Consider the following 9,368-nt stretch of genomic DNA (forward strand, 5'->3'; position numbering starts at 1 on the left):
TATTTCACAATTTTTTTCTCATTGTGAATTCTCCTTTTTTGTTAGAGAGGTCATTCAGGGCCTGGCCTTTGAACAAACACTTCATGCCAGTATACCTCCTTGATGTTTTTACTAAGACCTGAATAGAGTTTGTCAGAATATTGCTGTTTTAATATTTTTTAAAAATAGTTTAATTTTAGTAGTCTATCATTCCAAAAAGAATTGAAAGGGAGTTGAGTCACGAGCAGGAGGAGTGGGACCGCTTAATCTGTACATTATTTCCTCTCCGTAGTTTATAAAATCAGTATTTGGAGGACCAGTGATGTGCATCTTATTTTCCATTTGTCCCAGCCTTTAGGCTAGGCATACATGTATCCAGTTGAATTTCCAGAATTCCTGCCAAAACCATTAGGAAAAATCCTGGTAAATAAAAAAAGAAAGTCACCATTCGATGGTTCTTTCTTGAATGGCTTCCCTTTTTATTTATTTTCCAGTATAGATAATTCTAAATGCTGCCTTTCAGAGAATGTAAAGGATTTGAATGGAGATGCTCCTGTGCTATGTGTGTAACTGTTTTTTAATCCCTCTAGAAACATTAAAATTTCCTAACTGTTTCTTTAATGTCATTCTACTCTTAGGAAAAAGTAATGAATCTTTATCTGGCTTCTTCCAGGTAAGTTACTTCATAGTCAGAACAGACTAATTAGCCATAGCCCCTGATACTTCACAAGTTTCTCAAAATTTTCATACTTCTTTGTATATTCTAGTCATTAATTACTAGGTCATTTAGTGTGTTGGGTTGGCAAATGTATTGACTATACAAATGCTCAAATTATTTTCTTTTCTGGTAGTCAGAATCAACAACTTCTCATTCATATAAACACTCTTCAATATATATATATTTTTAGTCTGAAGTCCTTAGAACTGTTTCAACTATCATGATGCATGGTACATGTATACTTTACTATAAATAGATGTAGGCATTCACTAACGTTTTTTTTTAAAGTCTATATTTCCTATACTGGATTTCATCTAATCTTGTGGCATAAATTATCCCTGCATTATGCACAACTCTCAGATATGATTCCTTACTTTTGTATTTCCTGTAAGTGTTGGATTAGCCATTCACATGATTGCCTGCTGCTGCGCTGATATTCTGATGTATTAAATCAAAGCAATGTGTCCAAAAATTAAGTTTATCATCTTATATCATCTCAAATGTCTCTACTTATTCATTCTTATGTTCATTTGTTCATTCCTTTATTGTTGTATTTATTGAATCAATAAATCTCTTTTATTAGTTCCTGTTCCTGAGGGTAATCAATGAAAATAGAAGATGAAGCCATTCCCCTGAGGAATTTTGCCCAGAATTACGTGACACACAGGCACCCAGTAAGCAAACATGCACTGTGGTAAGTGCCAAGGTACGGTGAGCTTGGGAGTGGATGTAAGAACAATGTGGGGAATCTAATCTCAATTTAAGTGTCAGGAAAACTTCTTAAATAAATAATATCTAATCTGAGAGCTCAAGTTTGCAGAGTCTTGTAAAGATAGAGTCACGAACACTCCAGGTAGAAAGAACCTTAATGTGGAAGTAAAGCAGAATATGTCACATAAGGAAGCCTAAGAATAGAATATTCACATCTACAGTGAAGTGGGTATGCAGTAGTGAGTTTTGAGACTGAAAAACTAATCAGTATTCAAATCCTTATGGACACTTTAAGTTATATTATAGAGTCTGATTTTATCCTCAGGGACCGAGAAAGTATCAGAAGGTCATAAAGATGGAAATTACATGGAAATTTGAATTTTAGAAAGATCATCTGCCTGCAGTGTTTGAGATGGACTGAAAGATCAAAGGCATGTGAAAAATCAATTTGAGTCAAATGAGAAATGGCAAAGTTTTCAATTGGAATGGTGTCTTATCCCATTTCTGTTGCTATAACAAAAAACCCAAGGCTGCATACATTATCAAGGGATTTATTTGGCTTACAGTTTTGAAGGCTGCAAATCCTGATTGTGTGGCTCTCTCTTTTCATCATCGATTGCCACACCCCACTCCTGCTGTATGACCAGAAAGTTTAGGAGCAAAAAGAAAACTAGTGGTGTGCTGAAGAGGCCGTTTGTGAGGGCATGGTCACTCTATAACAAGTGGTTCTCTTGATAATTAAATCATACTGGAAGGAAAGCATCAATTCCTTTGAATGATGGTGCATACCTCCATTACCCAATGACAGTGCAGTAAGCCCCACCTCTTAAGATTCCTGTCACCTCTCAACAATGCTACCCAAACCAAGCCTTCAGCACACTTGGACATCACACTCCAACCCGTATGCAAAGCATAACAGTGTTGTATTAGAGATTTTTAAAAAATGAATAGATGTTATTTTGAAAGATTTGATGATTTCTTTAATGGGGGCCTGTGAGGGAAAAAAACAAAGACTTTTATCTCTGGAAATGGGATATATACAATGATATTTTCCTTTCAGCTGTTCAACAGAAGAGGAACAAGTCAGGGAAGAAAATTGAGCTTAATTTCAACCTAGTGGTTCCCCTGCCCAATTGCAGTACTAATTTCTACTTTTGTTTTTTTTTTTTGATACTGGGAATCAAACTCAGGACCTTGCACTTGCAAGGAAGGTGTTATGCTGCTGAGCTATATCCCCGGCCCGAGCGATATCCCCAGCCCACTAATTTCTATTAGTTCATTAAAAGGGAACAGTTAGTGCTTCTATTGTTTGGTCAATTTTTCATACCTATACCTTGTACTCTGAGCAACTACTTTGAAGATAACAATATGCAATATAATAACCATTGTTAATTTCCTATCATCTTGTTTTGAGAAAAAAAAAAAAAAAAGCACAAGGGGTTAAAAGGACATTAATGGTCTGGAAAACAGGAGAAAATCCTGAACTGCAAATTTTGATTTTTCAGTCCTTAAGACACTGATAGTATTGAATCAATGAATCTGAATAGATGGCCAACAATGATTATACAACATAAGAGGACCTAGATAGAAAGATTTATTTAAGCGCTAGGCCAAAAATAGAACCTGCAAAGGAAATTGTAGGGTCATCAGAAAAGTAGTATGGACAATGGTGGAGTTAATTCTTGCATGTTTTAAACATGTCTGTCCATCAAACATCAAGTAATTCCCCATGGATTACTAATGTCAAATCAGAGAGTGTAGGATCAAGAAAACCAGAAGAGAAAGTGCTCAGGAGGCATGAAGTCAACTAGAGAGTGGAATTTAGTGTAATAAAATGCACTCATGCTTAGTACACAGAAGTCACTAGAGACTTTGAGAAAAGCAATTTCTAATGAGTTTTGGGGGGGCAGTTAATAAGCTACAGTACACTTAGGAAGTAATGGAAAGTGAAGAAATGTCTATCACACCAAGTGCCAGCAATTCAACTTTTCCATGTATCTAGAATAGAAAACATGGTGTCACTTTTGATTGTTTTCTCTCATTTGTCCTCTGATATTAAGTTTCATTATGCAATAGCTCTTGCTTCTCTCTGGCTCCTTTTTATCACTGCCTCTTAAGAAAGTTATCTTATTCAATCCTCAGCTTATTTTCCTCTAGCACTCCAAGACCTGTTTGGGGAAAAATTATATCATTATTAATTACTTAAGACCCAATTCAAATATTACCAACTTGAGCAAACTTCCCTGGTAACCTCATACTCAAGTACTCTATTTTTCTTAATTTCCCAACTATTTATAAGCTTTTAAATAATCCTTAACAATCCCTGTCTTTATGGCTAACTACAGGCATATTCAGTCACCCTTTCTATACTACCAACTTCATGAGCGCAGAAATCTTATTCATTTTTATATTGCATATACTATCTGAAACAAAACACATAAATAAGTACTTTGAATCCACATACTTTAAAGCTACTGTATCTTGGTCAAATATAACCAAGTCGCAGCCAGGCATGGTGGTTTACACCTGTAATAGAAGCACTTTGGAGGCTGAGGCAGGAGGATCATTGCAAGTTCGAGGTCAGCCTGGGCTACAAAGTGAGCTCAAGGCCAGCCTGAACTACATAGTAAAAACCATGTCTCAAAAAGACAAAACAAAACAAAAAAACCAACAAAAAAAACCCCAAAGTCTTTGGGACATTTTTCCTCTCAAAAGTGATAATATCAATTAAAATTATTAACTGATTTTTAATATCAGGGTGGCATGTTGAATTTGAAAATAGATTTGAAAATGCTTTGAAATTATCAAACCTAAATAACCAAAATGAAAAACCAGATTATTTATATTTTACTATAGTTGCAAGAGATATTGGTAGTAGTATGAATTGCCACTATACTTAAACATGCAGCAATTTAGCCTATCAGTAGTTCAACGGTTAATTTTTTCAATTTGGTGGACATAACACCTGTGATGAAATATCTGCCAATTTATTTTGATGAGTAAACAACATATAATCTACTCAGAGACTTTTAGAGACCTTTTTTCTCTAGATGTTTATATTAGAAAATATGACAAGTGAACTAGATCCAGCACCTCAGCCTAACTGACCAATGTATAGCCTTTTTTTAATGTAAAAAGTAATGCTTGGTTATTGTATGAATACAAACTTTTAAAATATGTGGATAAATGATGAAATCCAAATTCCCAAAAGTATCACTTGCAGAGTACTTTTTCCACACATTTATTCTATTCACACATACTTGTTTTTTGTTGTTGCTGACGCTATTCTTTCTCTCTCGTGTGTATGCTTGCATATTCATGTCACATAATTTAGATACTTAGTTGAATATATAAATTATTTGCTTTGCAAAATAATGGGCCCCCAAAGATGTTCACACTCTATTAGCCATTACCTGCGACTGTGCTATCTTGCAAGTCAAAAGGTTTTATATATAAAATTAAGGTTAAAAGTTTTGAGATGGAGTGATTATACTGGATTTTTAAGGAGGGTCTAACATATCTCATATCCATACAAATGGAAGAGTAAACAGACACTTGGGTCAGTCAATGAGAGATGAGGAGTAACTGATTTCCATTGTTTTGACAATGGGGAAAGGGGCCAATCAGGTCACAGCAAGGACTTTAGAAAATGGGAAATGTTCTTAGTTTACAGTCAGCAAGAAACATAGACTTGTTATAAAGCTGCAAGGTTGAACTTTGCCAACAAAGCAAACAAGCAAACAGAATTTCACATACAGCCTACAATAAGCAAGGTAGCCTTGTTGACACTCTGATTTTAGACTTGGGAGACCCATAATTGACTTATATAATTATGAAATAGTAGGGCTGGTGCCTGCCTGGCAAGCGCAAGGTCGTGAGTTCGGTTCCCGGTACCGGAGAAAAACCAAAAAAAAAAAAAAAAAATAGTAGGGCTGTGCTGCTTAATCCATGGAACTTATTGTGATAATTTATTAGTAATAGGAAACCAATATAAATATAAGTATCTTTGTATAACAGTCTATATAGTTTTGGAACTTTTTCTTAAATATACATGGATACTTGTTCATATAACTTAAAGGGGGAGCTCCATTTGTGAGCAAATGTTCACATTACAGGTATAGTTTTATAGCAAAAATTGCTAAAATTAGGATGGCTTGCTCTCACAACAGACACACTTCATCAGATGCAAACAAATTGTCTTTCTAGAAGATTCTATCAATTAATACTCCCACTATGAAGAGTGCCCATATTCCACATCCTTGTCAAAACTGGATACATCCATAATTTCAATGTCACTGGCCTTGCCTTTTTCAGGAGTTAACATTGCTTTTATAATTATTGAATGCCATTATTTATTCTTTCCCTGTATCTCACACTATTCCAGTGTAACATTAGAGGTCACGTATGATTTTATAAGTGTCCTGTTGTACTGTTCTGTGGAGGACCACCTAGGCAACTTTCCTGAAAAGAGAAGCAATTCCTTCCATTTTGGCTGAGTCTGACCCTATTTCCACGTACTGATATGTACAGAGCTGGCTAGGACTTTTCCTTATCCCTTCAATTGACTTTAAGCAATGCATATTGGTCTAGCCAAGGTGCTGATGGTAATCTTTGGAGATGGCAGGCATGTTTTCCCGACTCCCTGTTGCTCCCTCCAGTGAGTCAGGATGAGGTGGGATGTGTGAGCCAGTGCTCCATGCTGTAGGCTGGGATCAAGCCTTGGGAATAGAGGCTATGACTTTCTGGGGCTTCAAAGATTACACATCAGAGCTGAAGTACTGACCCCAAAACATTAGATACTATCTCAATTGAGTTGTGCAGATTACTCTTTCTGCATATCCTTCTCTCTGCATATGGCAGAGGTGATTTCAGGCCTCCTACCCAGCCCAGCTCATGGCACTCATATATTTCCCACCACTCTCACAGTCACTCATCCTCCAGCCACTCCCTTCTTCACAAATGAATAAAATATGGGTTCAATTCTGGCTATAGCCTTTGTTCCGGATAGCCATCATTGTGGCTGGACTTAGGACCCCTTGGCTCCTCATAACTACAAATATGCCTTAGAGTCTTTATTCTCACCATGGGTTGCATTGGAAGTGGTGGATTGGAATTAACTCGCTAGAATCCCAATAACTTTTCATGAGATTAAAATACAGACTTCCTGAGCTGCAACAAGGACCAGGAAGGGCTTTCTGTACTATTCTTTTTTTATGTAGTGGGGGTTGCAACTCCAGGCTGTTGCACTGAGCCACATCCCTGCCCTTCATTTTTATTTTGATACAAGACCTAAGTTAATAACTATGATGCCCAGGCTGGGCTTGAACTAGTGATCCTCCTGCCTCTGCCCAGAGTACTAGATCATACCTAGACTTTCTTAATACTTAGGGTGATTAAGAATAAGAATTTTTAATCCAGAAAATATTTGAATAGAATTTTGAATAAGAAGTCCAAACTTATGAGTCCTCAAGTCCTCAGAGCTTCGTGCCTGGACTCAGATGACTGGGCTGCTAACTTACATGTTCAATCTGACACTTCCTCTGTCACAGCTGGAGATATTAATTACACTTGTCCAGAGATGAATCTCAATCCACAGCTTCTTCCTACCGGCACCACCCTTACCACCTGGTGTTCTCAGTCTCAATTCCTAAATACTGTAAAGGAAAATGCATTTTAATATACTAGCAATTAAAAAATGCTTGTACCAATCACCCTGTTAAAATTTAGTAATAATTGCTGAGTTGTAGTTTCCTTGAATATTTTAGTGTCAATTTAATTTTATTTAATCTAATTTAATTTTATTTTATTTTATTTCAAGAAAGGGTCTCATTATGCAGTTCAGGCTGGCCTTGAACTCATTTTGTAGCCCAGGCTGGTCTCAAACTCACAACTATCCTCCTGCCTCAGCCTCCCAATGCTGGGATTACAGGTGTGCATCACCACATCTGGCATTTAGTGCCTCCTTTAAAATTTTGTATGCCCAATGTATTCTTGCTATTTCTATTTGTATCACTGCTGTTTTAGTCAATATTATCACTACTATTATGATTAGTGTGAATATATTTTTGGTTAATGACTCAAATCTTTTGAGTTATTTTTTCTGTTCATGTTACTCATCTTTAAGTATATTTTGATAATTTATATATATATATTTAATGAACATCATATAAATTTTCAAATGTGCTGGCATAAAGTTATTACTAAAATGTTCTCATGACTTTTTAATGGTCTTAGTACTTGTATAGTATTCCCCTTTTGTTGCACCTTCCAAGATATTTCGTGAAGATCTGAAACTAAAGACATGATCAAACCCTACCCATGCCATGTTTCCTCTTAAACACAGATAGCTAAACTACAGCTTAATTTATAAAGTAGCACAGCAAGAGATTAATAACAATAACTAAGAAAATAGAATAGCATAGTATAATACAATTTATATAATATACTCTCTGTGTCTTGCAAAATCCAAACATTAATGTTTTTAGATCATAGTTAAGCATGGGTGATTGAAAGCAAAAAACAGGAAACAATGCATAACAGGGACTAGTTTTCACTCCTTCTGTATTTTTTATTATTTATTTGTTCTTCTCCTGATATACTCATCCTTGCCATATGCCTGTTTTTTTTTTTTTTTTTTTTCCAGATTTTTTTTCGACAGTACATTTGCAGTACAGAATGTTTCCTCTCCTTGGGTGGGGTTGGTGCATGTACATCTTAATTCCTTTTCTCCCTCCCCCTCTCCTCCATCTCTTGCTCCCCTTCCCCTTTGGGAAAGATCTAGCTCCCTACTTCCTATTTTCTATCTTGTATTTTGCTTTTCCTTTTTGCTTTGGATATCTCATATAGGGGAGACCATGTGATATTTAAGCTTGTGTGTCTGATTTAGTTCACTTAACATCATGATCTCCAGGCATATCTATTAATAGGTTACTTTTTAAAAGGTTATTTTTTCATTTACCATTTCATTAATTTCTTGTTGTTACTATTACCTGCGTTATTTCCCTTTTTAGAAACTTATTAGGTTTACACTCAAGGTCACATTTTAACATGGAAAGATTTTTTTTTCTCTTTTTGAGACAGGGTTTCGCTATGTTCAGGCTGGCCTTGAGCTTACTTTGTAGCCCAGGCTAGTCTCGAACTCGCTACGATCCTCCTGCCTGAGCCTCCCGAGTGCTTTGATTACAGGCATGTGCCACTATGCCTGGCAACATGGAAAGATTTAAAAATCACCATGAAATAGGGTATATCCTGCACTGGGAACTCACCCGTACCTCTTCCATGGCTGCTGACATGAAGATATCAAAATGTTTTGAAATATCATCCAGAAATTTTTTTAAAAGGTAAAATTTCTCCTCTCTAAATATTTGGAAAGAATTTGGAAGTATATTGACTTATTTGTAGTTTTTTGGGGGAGGGGAGAGGAAGTATTACGATATTTCGTGTAGCTGTATACCAAGTTATAGAAGGGAGAGGAAAATTCATTTAGGCTTCGTTAGAGAAAAGCTGCAGATATTTGTCCTGCCTTGTGAGAATCAGTGGTTATTAGTTTTGCAGGGCAAAATAACAATGGCCTATTTGAAGTGTTGTAAAAGAGGGAAAAACTGTCTAGCTGAAATTTTAATGTCCATTACTTTCTAAACTTCTACAGCTGCCAAAATTCAATATAGTCTCAGGAGATGCAAATCCAACGTTTTTAAAGGGCAGTTGTTGACCTTGACATTGGTACGCCAGGTCAGAGTTTTCAGACCTACAGATTATAATAGGTAAAGAACAACATTGAGGGCTGGGGATTTAGCTCAGCGGCAAAGCGCCTGCCTGCCAAGCGCAAGGTCGTGAGTTCGGTTCCCGGTACCGGAGAAAAACCAAAAAAAGGAATCCTACACAGAAGGCTGGGGTAGGACCCGAGGGAGACGGCTCTCAGAGAGACCGAGAGAGGATACCGTTTGTCCCGCACCACCAA

Source organism: Chinchilla lanigera, unplaced genomic scaffold, assembly GCF_000276665.1.
Source record: "Chinchilla lanigera isolate Chin_1 unplaced genomic scaffold, ChiLan1.0 scaffold00010, whole genome shotgun sequence".
Taxonomy (NCBI): domain Eukaryota; kingdom Metazoa; phylum Chordata; class Mammalia; order Rodentia; family Chinchillidae; genus Chinchilla; species Chinchilla lanigera.